This window comes from Symphalangus syndactylus, chromosome 4 (genome assembly GCF_028878055.3).
Source record: "Symphalangus syndactylus isolate Jambi chromosome 4, NHGRI_mSymSyn1-v2.1_pri, whole genome shotgun sequence".
Taxonomy (NCBI): Eukaryota; Metazoa; Chordata; class Mammalia; order Primates; family Hylobatidae; genus Symphalangus; species Symphalangus syndactylus.
In genome coordinates, this window is record NC_072426.2 from 73,557,851 (window position 1) to 73,576,056 (window position 18,206).

Consider the following 18,206-nt stretch of genomic DNA (forward strand, 5'->3'; position numbering starts at 1 on the left):
GCCGGGCGTGGTGGCAGGCACCTGTAGTCCCAGCTACTTGGAAGGCTGAGGCAGGAGAATGGCGTGAACCCGGGAGGCGGAGCTTGCAGTGAGCCGAGATCGTGCCACTGCACTCCAGCCTGGGTGACAGAGCGAGACTCCGTCTCAAAAAAAAAAAAAAAAATTAGCCAGGTGTGGTGGTGTGTGACTGTAAGTCCCAGCTACTCAGGAGGCTGTGAGGCAGGAGGATCACTTGAGCCTAGGAGTTAGATGCTACAGTGAGCTATGATTGCAGCACTGCACTCCAGCCTGGGTGACAGAGCAAAACCCTGTCTCTAAATAAATAAATAAATTCATTTCATTTCTTTTCTTTTCCTTTTCTTCTCCAAAGCAACAAAAGGCCGATTTTCCCCCACCAATTTAGGTCTCATAGCTTTAAATGTACTTGTAGGCTCACCTTATTTTGAAGGGGCAAAGAATCTCTGGGGCATGAGACTTTCAAAAATATCTGCTTCTTAAGACTAAAAGATGGGATAAGAGTTTAGCAATTCTGGCTGATTTTGAGTTTAATCTTAAATTTAAAAATGTAAAAGATGGTTGCATCTTCCTGGCAGTATTCATTTGTCATGATTGGACTTTACCACTTCCACCTAGAGGCGTAGTCTCAGGCCTTGAAAGTGCATTGATGTTGAGTAGGCTCCCAGTTACACATTATTACAGTAAATTTGACTTGGTGAGAGTCAGCTTTCTCAAAAATATTGGGGTAAACATGGAGGCTCCTCATCTCAGAAAGTTCTCCAGCCATTCAACAGTACCCACATGGTCTTAGAGGTATCTGATTCAAAGATAAAGAGTTAAACTAGTCAGAAAAAACTGGGACTGGGACAGAGAAGATCATTGCCATCTTGCTAGGGACATACACAATTCTGCTCTTTCCTGAGTATGTTAGAAAGTGACCTATAAATGTTTTTTTGTCCCTGAAAACTTCTGGATATTCTTAAGGATCAACCGTACTTTCATTTAAGGAGTCTTTTGAGACTTATTTATTTATTTATGAGATAGTTTCACTCTTGTTGCCCAGGCTGGAGTGCAGTGGCGCGATCTCAACCTACTGCAATCTCTGCCTCCCAGGTTCAGACAATTCTCTTGTCTCAGCCTCCTGAGTTTCTGGGATTACAGGCACATGCCACCACTCCCCGGTAATTTTTGTATTTTTAGTTGAGACGGGGTTTTACTATATTGAGTAGGCTGGTCTTGAACTCCTGACCTCAAGTGATCCACCTGTCTCAGCCTCTCAAAGTGCTGAGATTACAGGTATGAGCCACCATGCCCAGCCGAGGCATATTTATTTTATCAAATTTAACATACATACTAAAAACTATGCAAATTACCAGTGTATAGTTTGATGAAATTTTACAAAACAAATAGGATGTAGGTCAAGAAACAGAAGAGTATTAGATTCATAGAAACCCCATTTGTGCTCTCATCCAGTTACTCCTTCACAAAAGTAACTACTATCCTGACTTCTAGTACCATACTTGTCTATGTTTAAAAGATTTAAACATAGACATGTTTAGTTTCTTTTACTTAGCATTATGTTGGTGAGATTCATTCATATTGTTGCATAGTTGTAGCTCACTCATTGCTCTATAATATTATTTATTCATTCTACTGTTGGCAGACAGTTGAACATCATTTTGATCTTTTGCTGGACAGACTTGGCCCAGACAACTGGCTTCTGGACTTTAAAGGAAAATTTCTAAAGGTTGGCTTTGATGTGATGTTGTTGAAGAAGGATAATACCACCTAATCAAGGGACTTACATGAAGAGTACATTGTTATCTAAGAAGGAATTCAGATTAGTATTAGAATTTGCTCCTGATGGCATGTGCCTTTAGTTTCAGCTACTCAGGAGGCTGAGGTGGGAGGATCGCCTGAGCCCAGTAGGTCGAAGTTGCAGTGAGTCATGAATGTGCCACTGTATTCCAGCCTGGGTGACAGAGTGAGAACCTGTCAAAAAAAAAAAAAAAAAAAAGAAGAATTTGCTAGGACTTCTTTCTTTAAGAGACAGTGAAGAAAATCATTCATATATTGGAATTCTGTTGAAGTCTTCCAAGCATAACCAAATATTCAACATTCCACACAAGTCTAAAGGTATTTCTATCTTTTTTTTCCCCTTTTTTAAAGACGGGGTCTGGCTTTGTTCCCCAGGCTGGAATGCAGTGGTGCGATCATCGTTCATTGCCACATGGAACTCCTGGGCTCAAGGGATCCTCCCACCTCAACCTCCTGAGTAGTTGGGACTACATGTATGTGCCATTACATCTAGCTAATTTTTTTAAAAATGTTTTTTAGAGATAGGGTCCCGCCATCTTGCCCAGGCTGGTCTCGAACTCCTTGGCTCAAGTGATCCTCCTGATTTGGCCTCCCAAAGTGCTGAGATTACACTTGCCAGCCACCATGCCTGGCCTCCATCTTTTCTTAAATGAGATTATATGTGCCCTGGAATTTTGTAAATTGTAGGGCCCGTTAAACATCACCACTTCCCTGAAAAAGTCAGAGATTATCACAATTTTTTTTCCCAAAAAGAATACCAAGATCTTTTCTAGAGAAGATAAAGGCCTAACAACTCCTTATAATATATTTTTGTCATTATAGTTAGTTCCCAGAGCCTGAGCTTTCAATATAAAAGCTTGCATGGGGGAGGGTTAGTTTCAGCACTGTGTAAAAGCTCCTTTTAATGCAGTGTTGTGGCATAGTGGTTGATCATGGAGGAACATGTGAGTGTGAGTTAGGAGAGCTATAACTGTAGAACCTAAATGGGTATATCATTGTGACACTAGCAGTAATGTCCTCAACCATAATCACAATAGAAGAGCCTCTGTAGGACTCTGAGAATATTATTGAACAGAAACTGAGTTTCTGCAAGAAGCACAGGCAGTTGAATACTGATTAGTCTCTCCCTTTCTTTCTATATTTGGCACTTGTAAGCAGGATTAAACCCTTCTTTTTATTAAGCCCTTAGATTATTGAACAATCTGTAAGTGAGAAACCCTAAAATGGGATTATTGGCCCTTTCCTTCCTTCCTTCCTTCCTTTCCTCCCTCCCTCCCTCCCTCCTCCCTCCCTCCTTTCTTCCTTCCTTCTTTTGTAAGCAGGATTAAACTCTTCTTTTTATTAAGCCCTTAGATTATTGAACAATCTGTGAGAAACCCTAAAATGGGATTATCGGCCCTTTCCCCCCTGCCTCCTTCCTTCCTTCCTTCCTTCCTTCCTTCCTTCCTTCCTTCCTTCCTTCCCATTAGACCACTTTTCCCATTGATTCTCCTCTTCTGGAAAAGGAGAAGCTGTGAAGGTGCAGTCTCTGGGGACTGAGGAGGCAACTGGCATGGTAGACAGATAAGTTACATACAGAGAGTTTGAGCAAATAAATAAACATATTGAGAGGATAAGGAGAGTCAAGTTTCTCACTATTGGAAAAGGGATTTATAAATACGGAAGGAGGAAGGCTGGAGAGAAGCCTGAGGTGCTGGGCTGAAATGGAAAGTATTGATATGTAGATGGATGTGTTTAGTATATACACACTGAGAGATATAGATATAGAAATAGACATAGATGTATGTGTATGTGTCTATGTGTACACACACGCACGTCTATCTCCTAGCTCTGTTGTCTGAGACAGTATAGAAACAATGGCAACCCAGGAGAAATAATCCTACGAAGTGCCTAGATCTTGATTTCCAAATATCCATAACTGCTGAAAGGGGTGGAAATGACTGGTTCCAGGACTGAGGCAGAGAAAGTACAAGATGATTTTTTTTTTTGAGACAGAGTCTCACTCTGTTGCCCAGCCTGGAGTGCAGTGGCGCGATCTCGGCTCACCGCAAGCTCCGCTTCCCGGGTTCACGCCATTCTCCTGCCTCAGCCTCCTGAGCAGCTGGGACTACAGGTGCCCGCCACCACGCCCGGCTAATTTTTTGTATTTTTAGTAGAGACGGGGATTCACCGTGTTAGCCAGGATGGTCTCGATCTCCTGACCTCGTGATCCGCCCGTCTCGGCCTCCCAAAATGCTGGGATTAGAGGCGTGAGCCACTGCGCCCGGCCACGAGATGATTTTGGACTACTTTTGCTCATGAGAGTAAGGAAATGCTTAAAGAATGAAGACCTGTCCAAGGACAGAAGAGCCAGCTTGAAGGGATCCAACCTGTCAAATCTAGACCAAAGTAATGATAGTCACAGATTACAACTCCTTGAATAAAGTAGGAATCCACAAGCCCATACAGATGTAAATAAATAAGCAGAAAGAAGGGAAAGTTCTTCCTAGCAGTAGAATGTCAAATTTGTTATAAATTTGAAATTATTTCAAAAAATTTCATCTATGCAGTACAAGCAGATAGTGTTCATAACACAAATGTAGATCCAAAATTGTACAGTTTTGAAAAGACAACAATGTGAATGTCAGCATGATTCCAAGAAACAACTCACAATGCATGAGCTAGGTGTGGTGGCTCACGCCTGTAATCCCAGCACTTTGGGAGGCTGAGGCAGGAGGATCACTTGAGCTCAGGAGTTTGAGACCTGCCTGGGCAGCATCGTGAGATCTTGTCTCTACAAAAAACAAAAAAAAAACCCAAAAAACAAAAACAGAAAACAAAAAACAAATTAGTGGCATGTGGTGGTGCACATTTGTAGTCCCAACTACTCAGGAGGCTAAGATGGCAGGATTGCTTGAGCCTGGAAGGCTGCAGTGAGCTATGATCACAGCACTGCACTCCAGCCTGGCAAACAGAGTGAAACCCTGTCCCAAAAAAAAAAAAAAAAAAAAAAAATCCACACACTTTTTCAATAAAATATGAGTCTTTCTGCCCTTTGTACCAAGAGTTCTCAGCAGAGATTCCTTCTATGCTGCCATCTGCTAGCACTAGTACCCAGCTTCGGCAAACATCATTCACAACGAGAGAAATTGAGGGCTACATTATTATTCCTTTTCAACACACGGGAGGAGAAGGTAAAATAAACACTGGGATACTTATTCACTAGAAAATAAGTTGTTGGAGTTTGGGCCTGGCATGGTGGCTTAGGCCTGTAATCCCAGTACTTTGGGAGGCCAATGTGGGCGGATCACTTGAGTTCAAGAGTTCGAGACCAGCCTGGCCAACTTGGTGAAACCCCATCTGTACCAAACAAACAACAAGAACAACAACAACAACAACAACAACAAAAAAGAAAATTAGCTGGGCGTGGTGGCACATGCCTGTAGTCCCAGCTACTCAGGAAGCCAAGGTGGGAGAATCGCTTGAACCCGGGAGGTGGAAGTTGCAGTGAGCCGAGAAGATGTTACTGCACTCCAGCCTGGGCAACAGGGTGAGGCTCTGCCTCAAAAAACAAACAAACAGAAAGGGGTTATTGGACTTTGAACTTAAAAGGAGGAGAGAGAGGGAGAGAGAGAGAGGAAAAAAGAAACTTATTTCTTGTGTGTACCCTGAGGGCAAATACACAGGTCATATTGGTTACAAGTATAGGTTTGAGCCACTTGGAGCAAAATGATAGTCAGAAAACTCCTCTCCCCATCAGCTGAGGCTCAGTTTTGTGCTATGAGTAGGTAGAAAGGGGCAAGAGAAGAGCTGAGTTTTATAGTACTCATGGCCGGCATAGGCTGTGGCATTACCTGGCAGATACCCACCACACGGTATTAATAAATGCTTTCAAGATCTAGTCCCTGTTTACTGCCCCAGACTCATTTCTCGGCACTCCCTCCACTGTAGGTTCTAGCCATACTGAATTACTTGCAGTGCTAGAATGGTATATATCCCTTTCATCTCCTGTCAGGATGTGACATCCTGTCGAACTCTTCTCAGTATCTGAAATCCTCTACCTGAACCCTGGCCGGGTAGCAGGGACTTCCTGAATGAAGACTCCCTGCATGCGTGAGTGTGTTTTTGAGTAATACCTGCTCTGGATTCCTTATTGCCAGGTGCCAGCGTACACCGATCAAACTTGTGGTCTGTTGACTGAGACCATGTAATCACAAAACCTGCTTGTCAGATTATGAGCTTCCATGGAACCCTGAACCTCTTAGTAGCACTCATTGCACTTGCAAATTTTTTTTTTTTTTTTGAGACAGAATCTCACTCTGTCGCCCAGGCTGGAGTGCAATGGCACGATCTCCACTCACTGCAACCTCTGCCTCCCAGGTTCAAGTGATTCTCCTGCCTCAGCCTCCCAAGTAACTGGGATTACAGGTGCCCACCACCATGCCTGGCTAATTTTATTTTTAGTAGAGACAGGATTTCACCATGTTGGCCAGGCTAGTCGCAAACTCCTGACCTCGGGTGATCCTCCCACCTTGGCCTCCCAAAGTGCTGGGATTACAGGTGTGAGTCACTGTGCCCAGCCAGCACTTGTAAGTATTGAATGTTTGTCTTTGCCTTTGAGCTTGTGAAGGCAATGACTGTCTGTCTTGTTTACTACTCTAGTTTTAGTCATAGCACAATACCTGGAACATGACAAGTATTCAGTAAATGTTTTGATGGAATTTCATTGCACCTAGAGTGGGGTCTGTTTTTCCATTATATGTCCCCACAGTTGAGTGGTTTAGCTCCAGATCTCAACCTCTTCTACCATGCCCTGTCACCTGGAGAAACTGAGACTTGCCTGGCTGTGTTCTGTGGTTGGATAGCTACAAAGATGGCAATGGAGGTCAGATTTTGATGACCTGCACCATTGCTTATAATTTTAAAATCATGGACTCCTGACCAAGTGACCCTGGGATTCTCATTAAGGTTGGAAAGGATGTTTGGCAAGAGACTCAACTTGATCAAGAGGATTTTTAAATGAATATTAAGGAAGAGAGGGAAAAATTAGTAATATCTAATTAGTATCCAATGCCAGGTACTGTTCTAAATGCTTTATATGCATTAACCCATTTAGTCCTTACAGTAACCACGTAAGTTAGAAATTATTATTACGATGACTATTTAAAGATAAAAAACAGAGCCATTTGTCCAAGGTCACCCAGCTAGTCAGACGCTGAGCTGGGATTCAAACTGGGGTGGCCTGGCTTCAGAGTCTGTGCCCGCAACATCTATGCTTTTCTGTCTTTCAAAACTCCAAAGCTTGCTGGGTGCGGTGGCTCACGCCTGTAATCCCACCACTTTGGGAGGCCAAGGCTGGCAGATCATGAGGTCAGGAGTTTGAGACCAGCCTGGCCAATATGGTGAAACCTTGTCTCTACTAAAAATGCAACAATTAGCCGGGAGTGATGGCATGCACTTATAATCCCAGCTACCCATGAGCTTGAGGCAGGAGGATCACTTGAACCTGGGAAGTGGAGGTTGCTGTGAGCTGAGATCGAGCCACTGCACTCCAGCCTGGGCAACAGAGTAAGACTCCATCTCAAAAGAAAACACACAAACAAAAAAATACCTCTAAAGCTTAATGCTCTGGAAAAGGTATTGTGTGAAAGGGACAGAAAAATGAATACTTCTCAGTTTAAAATAACAACAACAACTTCCCAATAACAACAACAACAATAACAATAACAACAAAACTAAATCTGGTCAGATGAGGATTGACCTTAGATGTAAAAATACCAAAATGTAGTGTAGAGACAACAATCAAGTGAATGTTAAATTTTAATATGCTTATATACCCAGCAGACCAAATTATATCCAACTTTTAGGTTCCTTTCCTGTCCATGTCCATGTGTATACCTATAAACATGGCAGATACAATTTTTTAAAAATGAAATTTAAAAAAATGTTTCTTAGAGACAAGGTCTTACTACGTTACCGAGGCTGCACTTGAACTCCTGGCCTCAAGCGATCTACCCAACTCAGCCTCTCAAGTAGCTGGACGTGTAGAAGTGCACCACTGTGCCCAGCTGACAGATATAATTTTCAATTTTGTCTTTTTAATGTAACGTCATCATAATCATTTTACTATATTACTATATAGTTATCAAGACTATGACACCATATTATCTTCATTTCCATTTTTGTTATCGAAGATTTTTTCTGTGTTTGTTTACAAATTGTGTATCTGTATTTGTCTGATCTCACACTGCTATAAAGAACTATCCAAGACTGGGTAATTTATAAAGAAAAGAGGTTTAATTGACTCACAGTTCTGCAGGCTTAACAGGAAGCATGGCTGGGAGGCCTTAGGAAACTTAAAATCATGGTAGAAGGCAAAGGGGAAGCAAGCACCATTTTCGCATGGTGGCAGGAGAGAGAGAGAGAGCACGAAGCGGGAAGTGCCACACACTTTTAAACCATTAGGTCTCATGAGAACTCACTCACTATAATGAGAACAGCAAGGGAGAAATCTGCCCCCATGATCCAATCACCTCTTACCAGGCCCCTCCCCTGACACATAGGAATTGCAATTCCACATGAGATTTGGGTGGGGACACGGAGCCAAACCATATAAGTATCCATATATAAATTGTCTATTCATACTTGGCCATTTGTGTATTAAAATCTTAACTATATTTTACAAACTTATTTGATTCCTTTTTACAATATAGGCATTATGTGCTACTTCTCTGGTGATAAAATAAAATTCTATTTTCTGTGGCTTTATATCATTTAAAAATATGTTATGTATATAGCTTATTCATTTTTGTGTAAAGTATGAGCATAGGCCAAATTTAGATTTTCAGACTATAAAATTATTATTTCTTCAACAATGTTATTGAATCACTTTTCTCATCTGTACCCCCTCTCCTTTGTTTTTAGCTCCAGAACTCATAGAAATGGTAAGACAAGATTAACAACCAGAATGTGGTAATTAAAAGAGATGCTTTATGAACAACATACTATCAAATCTGAATTAGATAGTATGTCAATATTAGATATTAGAAGGGAGAATGGCAGTATATTAATCCACTTTTTCTACACTTATATATTGAGTACTTCCTATGTTACCCAGGCCGCACTTGAACTCTTGAGCTCAAATGATCCTCCCACCTCACCCTCTCAAGTAGCTAGGGCTATAGGTGTGCCCTGTGTCTGGCTGACAGGTGTATTTTAGGTGCTTGGGACACACCAATGAACAATGAGAAAATCCTTGTCCTGTAAAATTTATAAAAATTTTTGTGTATTTGAGGAAGGTTAAATAAATTAAATAAATAAAAATAAAACTTATTAAATGATGATCAGTGAGAAAAAAAAGATAAAAGAGGACAGAGGGTTAAGAAGATTCCAATTGCCTGTGGAGACTACAATTTTAAGTGAATTGTTCTGGAAAGCATTCACTGTGAAGGAGTCCAGTGCTATGGTTTGAGGCCCACCCCCACCAAGTTCGTGTGCTGGGAACTTAATCCCCAATGCAACAGTGTTGGAGGGGTCGAAAAAAAGATGGTTAGGTCATGAGTGCTATTCCTTCATGAATAGATTAATGTCATCATTGCATGAATAGGTTAATTATCCCGAGTGTGGATTTGTTATACAAGTGAGGCCAGCCCTCTCTTGCTCCTCTCTTACATTCTCTTGCCCTTACACCTTCTGCCATGGAATGACACAGCACAAAGGCCCTTGCCAGATGCCAGTACCATACTCTTGGGCTTCCCATCCTCTAGAATCATGAGCCAAACAAATTTCTATTAATTATAGATTAGCCAGTCTCTGGTATTCTCTTATAGCAGCACAAAATGGACTAAGTCAAAAAAATTGGCATTGAGAAGTAGAGCTTTTGCTATAACAAATACCTGAAAATGTAGAAGCAAATTTGGAAGTGGATGGTGGGTAGAGGCTGAAAGAAATTGGAGGAGTTGCTAGAAAAAGCCTAGTTTGTTATGAATGAATAATGAAGGACAATTCTGGTGAGGGCTCAGAAGAAGAGGAGAGCTGTAGAGAAAGTCTGAATCTTCTTAGAGATTACTGAAGTGGTCATCATCAGAATGTTGATAGAAATATGGACAGGGAAGACCATTCTGATGAGGTCTTAGATGGACATTAGAAACAAGATATTGGAAACTAAAGACCACCCTTGTTATATGATTGGTAAGACCTTGGGAGAATTGTGTCCACGTCCTAGGTCTTTGTGGAAAGTAGAATTGAAGAGCAACACACCAGGATATCTGGCAGAAGAAATATCTAAGCAGCAAAGCATTCAAGGTGTGGCAAGCCTCCTGTTAGTCTGTTTTCATGCTGCTGATAAAGACATACCTGAGACTCGGTGATTTATAAGGAAAAAGAAGTTTAATGCACTCACAGTTCCACATGGATGGGGAGGCCTTCACAATCATGGCAGAAGGCAAAAGGTACTTTTTTGTTTTTTTTTTTTCTTTTTTTGAGACGGGGTCTCCCTCTGTTGCCCAGGCTGGAATGCAGTGGTGTGATCTTGGCTCACTGCAACCTCTGCCTCCTGGGTTCAAGCAATTCTCCTGCCTTAGCCTCCCAAGTAGCTGGGTTTACAGGTGAGCACCATCATGCCTGGCTAATTTTTGTATTTTTAGTAGAGATGGGGTTTTGCCATGTTGGCCATGCTGGTCATGAACTCCTGACCTCAGGTGATCCGCCCACCTCGGCTTCCCAAAGTGGTAGTTTTACAGGCTTATGCCACTGCACTTGGCCAAAAGACACTTCTTACATGGCAGCAGGCAAGACAGAATGAGAACCAAGCAAAAGGAGTTTCCCCTTATAAAACTGTTAGATCTGAGAACCAAGCAAAAGGAGTTTCCCCTTATAAAACCGTTAGATCTCATGAGACCTTCTCAATACCACGAGAACAGTATGGGAGAAACTGCCCCCATGATTCAATTACCTCCCACCAGGTCCTTCCAACAGCATGTGGGAAATATGGGAGTTATAATTCAAGATGAGATCTGGGGGGAGACATAGCCAAACCACATCACCTCCTTTTGGTCAACTTGCAGTAAAATGAGAGAGGTGAAAAATTATTTCAAGGTGGAATTTACAATTTAAAAGGGAACAAAATGAGAAGATTTGGAAAACCCTCAGCCTGGCCATGTCAAGAATAAAAAAGTGTATTAGGAAGAGAATACTAAGGGTGTGGCCAAGTGAATAATACGGAACTAGGTGCTATTTATGAAGACAATGAGAGAATGACCTCACAGGCAGTTCAGAGATCTTTGAGGCAAGCCAAAACTTTCAGGACAAGCTTTCAAGAGAGGCACTTACAGTACTTTAGCATTCACGGCCCAGAGCTGCCTCAGAACTCTGCTTCCTGCATCTCAGCATAATGCTTCTTGGCCATGCCAGCCATAGCTTTAGTAGGCCCAGGTGTGGTTTGTGCTGCTGCTTTGGAAGGTGCAAGTAGCAAACTTTGGCAGTGTCCACACGGTACTGACTCTGTAGATATGTAGAGTGCACAAGCTGTGGGGCCATGACAGCCTCCAACTAGATTTCTTTTTTTTTTTTTTTTTTGAGATGGAATTTCCCTCCGTCGCCGAGGTTGGAATGCAGCGGCGCGATCTTGGCTCACTGCAACCTACACCTCCCAGGTTCAAGCAATTCTCCTGCCTCAGCCTCCCAAGTAGCTGGGATTACAGGCACGTGCCATCACATCCAGCTAATTTTTGTATTTTTAGTAGAGACGGAGTTTCACCATGTTGGCCAGGCTGGTCTCGAATTCCTGACCTCAAGTGATCCACCTGCCTTAGCCTCCCAAAGGGCTGGGATTACAGCCATGAGCCACCATGTCTTACCCTCCATCTAGATTTCAAAGGACATTGCAGACAATCTAGAGGCCCAGGCAGAGACTTATCTCAGGGGCAGAGCCCCTGCAGAGCGCCCTGACTAGGGCAATGCCTAATGGAGCAGTGGGAGTTGGGTAGCCTCCAAGATCCCAGAACTCTAGGGCAACCAGTGTGCAGCTCCAGACTGGGAAAGTTGCAGGAATGAGATTCCAACCCCTGAGAACTGCTGGGTGGACTAAGCCAAGCAAAACCATAGGGGTGGGGCTGCCTGAGGCCCTGGACACCCAACCCCCACTCCAATGTGCCCAGGATGTGGGACACGGAGTCAAAAAAAGTTATTCTTCATCTTTAAGACTCAATGTTGTTTTCCTCATTGGGTTTGGACTTGATCGGGACCAGTTATCTGTTTCTTCTTGCCTATTTCTCCCTTCTGATATGAGAATGTCTATCCTATGCCTGTCTCACCATTGTACTTTGGAGGCATGTATCTTATTAATTTCATAGGCACATAAGTGGAGAGGAATTTGCTCTGGATGATTCATGCCTTGAGTCTCATCCATATCTGATTCAGACGAGACTCTGGACTTTGGATTTTTGAGTTGGTGCTGTAATGAGTTAAGACTTTTGGGGCTATTGGGACAAAATGAATATTCTTTGCATTGTGAGAAGGACATGAATTTTGGGGGCCAGAGGCAAAATGCCATAGTTTGATGTGTTGCTCAAAGTTGATGTGTTGGAAATTTAATCTCCAATGCAACAATGTTGGGAGGCGGGGCCTAATAAGAGGTAATTAGGTCATGAGGGCTCTGTCCTCATGAATGGATTAATGTAGTTATTGGGAGAGTGGCTTTGTTATAAAGGTGAATTTGGCCCCCTTTTCCTCTGTCTACAAAGCTTTTTCCAACTTTTCCATATGGTACTTGTTGACTATCTGTCTTGGGTTGGTATTTAGCCCTGGATGGAGTTTACCACCCACTTTAAACTGCATTCCCAAGCAACCTAACTCCAGGAAGATCTGGGCTTGGTCCACCAGGCCTGCTACCAGTCTCACACTGTTCACATTCTCCATCAGCACTTGGGCCTGAGCTGCGCTAGGGAGTGAGTCTTCCATATGTCACATTTTCCACTCCTGACCACTGGGCAAGGATTCAGCACTAGGTTCTTCCCAATTCACTCACCATTATTAGTGGGAATTTTTGTTAGTTTCTTTTCCCCTGATGACAAATATGTTTAAGTCCAGCAGGCTGCTATGCCTGATCTGAGGTTGTGAAACATACACCCTAACTAATACAGAGAGAAAGCAAAGGCAAGTGGCTGTCTAATGGAAGAATGGCCCAGGCAGGGGGTAACAGCACGTGCAAAGGCCCTGGGGCAGGAGCATGCTCGTCACAGCAAGGAACAACAAGGAGGCCAGAGTGGCTGGAGTGGGGTAAGAAAGGAAATGAGATCAGAGAAATAAAGTGTATGCAGATTGTGTAGGTTTGTAGAGCCTTAAAACATTTAATGAAGGATCTATAAATTGGAGCTAGAAACACAAAGAACATTTGGATTAATACAAAAGGAGAGAGAAGGTAGGTGACAATTCTATGAACTCGAATACAGGCTGCTGGGACAAATGCAGGATATAGGTGTCACATTCTTAAGTTGATTCCAAATCTAGCATAGATGTTTCATGCTCTAGTGAGAAGTATATGGGCTTTGTAACTGTATAAACAAGGTCAAATTCAAGCAGAGTGATTTTAGGAAACCTGCTAAAATTTTCCAAGATTCAACTTCAACATCTGTAAAATAGATATGTAAAATGTACATAACCACTGTATGTTAAATGAGTATAATACCTATGGTAGAGTTAGAATATGAGAAGCTATTCTAGGCTACCTACTTTATTTCACCATCTGTAATCAAATCTGCATTGGTTAACATTTCTTTTCTTTGTTCTTAAGGATGAGACACTTACAGTTTCTTCTCAATGAACATTAAAAAAATCTATTAACAGAAACACTTGAGATAATCTGCACTTGCTTTAGCCATAGATGAAAGCCATCATCACCTTTCTCTTAGTTTTCATATAGGCTTTAAAAAATATTCATTTTATAATACATATGCCCCTAAACCTCACAAGCCTGTGGCTACAAAATAAGGTCTCATCTAAAAAATATTTAAACTATAACAACTTTGAGCCCCCACACTAGTTTAGCAAAGTCCAGTCTTTCTCTCATCTCTCATGGGCAGTGTTGATTTTTAGTGTTCTTCTTTATAAAAATATCTTCTTCTATTTTTATCTGTGTTATCTGTTCTTACTTTTCTCCTTATACTACAAGACCAGCCCATGTTCACAGTCTGGTGTACAGCTTAAGCTACTTTTTCTATATGTATATGTTTATTTATAAACATATTCATACATACACATACTTTATCACTTGTCTTACATATATGGAATTATACACACTTCTGTGAATGTTACTTTTGTCATTCAATAATATTGTCTGGAAATCTATCAGCACTGACTAATTTCACCCATCGTGCCCTTGATAAGCAAACAAAAACAAACAAAACAAAACAAAATACTTGTTCCGTGTTGCCAAAGAACAATCCACAGAACAATTGGGGGAAGTATAACTAAAGGGCTCCTTCATGTAATTTTTCCAAAACAAAGGAAATCTGTTCCAAGGGATAATTGATGTCACCACTGCTTAAGGCAGAAAATGTCTGGCAACTTTTAAATAAAACTTTTTCAGATTGAGAACAAAAGAAAACAAAACAAAAATAAAAATAGAGCCCTACTTTCACCGGGCACCCTGCAGCAGCCTGATGTGTTAACTGGTTTCGGAAAAGAACCCAAGTGATAGTCTTGATATAGAATATTGGGAGTGCTGGGATCCACCCAGAATTTTTTTAATGCTCTTAAGTGGACAATGCCTGCTATCTGATGCCAAAATTTCAGCAGAGGAAAAATGATGCCCCACCATTAATAGACTAAAATCAGCAGGGTAAAAATGACAAGTAGTAAATGTTAGGTTGTGCACTTATGTTAGTAGTCAATTTCACACATTTTACTAGCATAGAAAAGGGAGAACTGGTGGCAGAAGCTGATGGGAAGGATGGTTAGGCAGTTTTAGTAAATTTCAAGTTTAACATGAGCAAATAGTGTTAAGCAGTTATTAAGTAAGCAGTGCAATCTAGGACTCTATTAATAGAAGTGTACTGCTCAGATCCCAGTGAGTAATGGACACTTTGTACTTTTGTGGTCAGCCCTTATTTGGAGTTCAGAGGTAGGTGCCTCGTTTTGAGAGGTATGCTGAAAAACCTCCTCCACGGAAGATAATTATAGGGGATTGGGTTGTAATTTCACTTGTAAGGTTCTAGTTTTGTTTTTTTTTAAGAGAAAAACAGTCTGAATTAAATTTTTAAAAATGCTAACATTTATTCATTGTAAGGGGTAGGTACATGAGAGTTGGGAAAAAAAAATTTGTACTTTATAATAGTAGCAGTAAATACTTTCCCAACTTAATCACCACTGATAATTTCTCACTAATCTTGTCATTAGCCTCTTGTTTTGGGCATGTTCATTACCTCTTTTATTGACTAGGTTCTTTTTGGCTATGTTACATATGTCGTTCTCTATATTAGGAATCCAGTTAATATTTATATTTGCTTTTTGTTTTATTTTTATTTTATTTTATTATTTTGTGACAGGGTCTCATTCTGTTGCTTAGGGTGGAGTGCAGTGGTGCAATCTCAGCTCACTGCAACCTCCACCTCCCAGGTTTAAGTGATTTTCTGGCCTTAGCCTCCCGAGTAGCTGAGATTACAGGCACCTGCCACCACACCTGGCTAATTTTTGTATTTTTAGTAAAGACGAGGTTTCACCATGTTGGCCAGGCTGGTCTCAAAGTCCTGACCTCAAGTGATCTGCCTGCCTAGGCCTCCCAAAGCACTGGGATTACAGGCATGAGCCACCGTGCCCGGCCTATTTTTATTTTTTAAAATGTAAAATATCCAGTAAGTATAGATTGAGCATTTTCCAAATCCCAGATGCATTAGTTGGGGCAAAGGTTAAGTCATGGGAAGAGATCCAGGGATGCAGCCTAAAGAGCAAAGAAGTTTATTTCCCTTCCACATAATAGTCCAAGGTGTTCAGTTCAGGTGAATGGGACAGCTTTGCTCTGGGCAGTCAGATAGTGACTCAGGCTCCTCCGGTGTATGGCTCTACCATCTCTATGGCCTTGCTGTTGTCTGCATGGAGGCTGAATCAGAGTCCTGTCTGGGTTCTAGTCAGCCGGGAAGAGAGAAAAGGGCAAGTAGAAAACATAACCATTTTTAAGACAGAAACTCAGAAGTGGTCATCACCACTTATGTTCACATCCCATTGGTAAGAACTTAGTCACCAGTAAGTAGGTCGTCTAACAGAAAGGGAGGTCTCAAAATGTAGTTTAACTGCATGCTCAGGAGGAAGGCGAGAATGAATTTTTAGTGAACCACTGCCAGACTAGTCTCCACCTTACTAGATGATGTGCTACGTGCATGAGAATTTTCCCTCTCTTCTTCCTCTATCCAGGACGCTTGTTCTTTTAAAAATCCAATTCATATCTTCTAGGATACATTTTCCAAATAGACAATTCTGCTCTGCATTTTAAAATTATGTCTATAATATAAATTTCATTTTATTCAACAGCTTTAAATCTGTCAATTCATGTTGATTAATACCTATTCTGTGCCAGTTATTACACTGACAGCAAGAATTAGGTAGTAAGGAAAATAGATACAGTTCCTGCCCCTCATAGAACTTAAGAGACCAGTGGGGGAAACAGATACTATATGTCTACTTAAGTTATTAAATGTACAGTGAATAGTTTTAAATGTAATCTAAATTAAATGTATAAGTTAATTAAAAGTAGAAGTAGAAGTCATGATGAGTGCTATGAAGGCGTAGAATACAGTACCTCGAAAAATTATAAAGAAGGTTCTGTTTTAGACTGGACGTTTGAGGAAGGCATAGTGAACATGAATCAACTTATGTTTAAAATTTAGAATTACATCTCATTTGAATCTCTTTTTCTCAGCTGAGTCCAAAATAGTGCAACCAGGATGAAAAGAGTTCCAGAGAGGTGACATGAGAGGACTTCTTGAAAGATCCCTTGTCTTGAGAAAACTTAAGTACTGGTGGAGTGGGAAATGGGATCAGGGAGGCGGGGTAGCAAATGTTATAGTGGTTTCCAGATACTGAGAGGCTGTCATACAGAAGAGAGACTACATTTGCTTCACTCCCAAGGATAAAACTAGGAACAATTAGAGGGAGCTGAAGAGATGAAGATTTTAGATCAATTAAAAATTAAAAACACACACACACAGCAAACTAAAACAGTCCATCAAATAGAGTATATAAAAGACGATCTCATTAGATGGTGTCTGTCACCAGAGGTGGAATGACACCCTGTCAGGCACACTGGGGAAGAAATTCCTAAACAGGATTAGAAGGTTACTAACATAGGCCAGGCGCAGTGGCTCACACCTCTAATCCCAGCACTTTGGGAGGCTGAGGCAGGTGGATCACGAGGTCAGGAGATCGAGACCATCCTGGCTAACACGGTGAAACCCCGTCTTTACTAAAAATACAAAAAATTAGCTGGGCGTGGTGGCGGGAGCCTGTAGTCCCAGCTACTCGGGAGGCTGACGCAGGAGAATGGCATGAACCCGGGAGGCGGAGCTTGCAGTAAGCTGAGATCGTGCCACTGCACTCCAGCCTGGGCTACAGAGTGAGACAACGTCTCAAAGGAAAAAAAAAAAAAAAGAAGTTTACTAACATAATTAAAAAAAAAGAAGTTTACTAACATAATTACTCAAATCCTTTCTAAGGTTTTTCGGGATTTTCCTTCTTTCATGCACAGTATACCAATTAGTAAGGTAAAAACATTGTAACTTGGCCGGGCGCGGTGGCTCACGCTTGTAATCCCAGCACTTTGGGAGGCCGAGGCGGGCGGATCACGAGGTCAGGAGATCGAGACCACGGTGATAACCCCGTCTCTACTAAAAATACAAAAAAAAAAAAAAAATTAGCCGGGCGTGGTGGCGGGCGCCTGTAGTCCCAGCTACTTGGAGAGGCTGAGGCAGGAGAATGGCGTGAACCCGGGAGGTGGAGCTTGCAGTGAGCCGAGATTGCGCCACTGCACTCCAGCCTGGGCGACAGAGCGAGACTCCGTCTCAAAAAAAAAAAAAAAAAAAACAAAAAAAAACATTGTAACTTTAGCTGTGCGGTCAGAAAACATTGAACATAAAAATCTCGAAAAATTATAATTAATATATTTTAAAAATTGATCTGTTTTGCCAATGATTTAGAAATAACTGTATAATAGTTTGGAGATACTAGGTGACTGGAGAATGGTATATAAGCACATTTAGTGCTTTTTAGGTGCTAGATCCTAATCTACTCCGTATGCTTTGAAATAGACCTACAGGACAGAATGTGAAGTACGTAGAATATGTTCTCAGGCTGACATTTCTGTTAATGGTGTTTATCTTTATGGTTCCTTTTAGTAACATGGATGGTAAATGTAATTGACAGAA